Genomic DNA, 1,232 nt, shown 5'->3' with positions numbered 1-1,232 from the left:
AGCCGAGGTTGGTCTCTGCGGGGCGCGGGGTCCCGCTCTGCCGGCCCGCCCCGGGGATTCCCAGCGGGTCCCCAGGGGCCTCTCCGCGCCCAGATCAGAGGCAGGAAGGGGGGGTGGAGGTGTCTGAACCAGGAGGGTGTGAGCATCCAGGGACTAATTGAACCTGCGGCGGGAGGCGGGGTGGGGGTGGAGTGGGGGAGGGGTGCGTGGGGGAGGGGATAGGGATGGGGTCCGGGGGTGCGTGGGCAGGATAGGCACCATTTCCAGGCTAGGAATCCCTGTGTCCAGTTGAAGAATAGCCATCAGGATCTTCTCGTGCGTTTTGAGGCGGGCTCAGAGATCAAAGGGACTCAGCAGGCCCGAGATGCATTTTTAACAAGCACTGCACCTCCAAGGGATTGTGATGTGGGAGGTTTTTAAGTGAGCAAGGAGCAGCCCCGTGTCGGAATCCTCGCTGCCATATCTCCAGTGGGTGTTTGGGGGAGGGAGGTCTTCGCCTCCTTGCACACCTTTAGCTCGTGGCCGTAAATCTGGGAAGATGTGGTATTAGGATCAAGACTCGCAGCAGGAAAACAGATTGAGGGAGTTAGTCCCTCCACCCCCCAGTTTAGTAAGTGTATGTGTGTGTAATATATGAGTGAATGGAGACGGAGACAAGGCAATGCTTATATGGGAGGCTTTGAGGTGGACACTAAAATGTACTGTCCCTGGCCCGTGCCCTCAGCCTGCTTATGATCTGGTTGAGTTTGAGGTACGGAGCCGTTGCTGATTTTTGCAGGTTGGCAACGGATGAGAACTGTAATTGCCAACAAACAAGGCCTGTGGGCGGGATTCTGGTCCCGTTGACCTTTGATTCCCCCTTCGTTTGCTGCACCTGCACAGCGCTTACATTGTCCCTCCGTTAGTTGTATCACAGTTTAATCACCATTTCCTTTACTTCATCTTCTCTTTATCGACGTCTTAGTCTCTTCCTCAGGAAGTGCACGTGCCTAATATCATTTAGTTCTTGTCCTTTTACCTCTGGCTGGGGTCTTTCTGTCCCTGAACCTCACTAGGGTCTACAGGAGTTCTGTTTTGGGTTTCTAGCCTCATGAGTTGGGGGAAGGGGGCGTTCCTAAGCCAAGGAACCTGTTCTAAAATGAGATCGAAGCCTGCTGGACCCAAAAACGTAAGAGGCAATTGAAATGCTTGGGAGGAGCTTGATTCAAAAGGAAAAAAAAATAATGCTCTTT

The sequence above is a fragment of the Myotis lucifugus genome, unplaced genomic scaffold (assembly GCF_000147115.1).
Source record: "Myotis lucifugus unplaced genomic scaffold, Myoluc2.0 scaffold_283, whole genome shotgun sequence".
In the NCBI taxonomy this organism is placed as follows: domain Eukaryota; kingdom Metazoa; phylum Chordata; class Mammalia; order Chiroptera; family Vespertilionidae; genus Myotis; species Myotis lucifugus.
Note: the sequence above shows the minus strand (reverse complement) of the source record.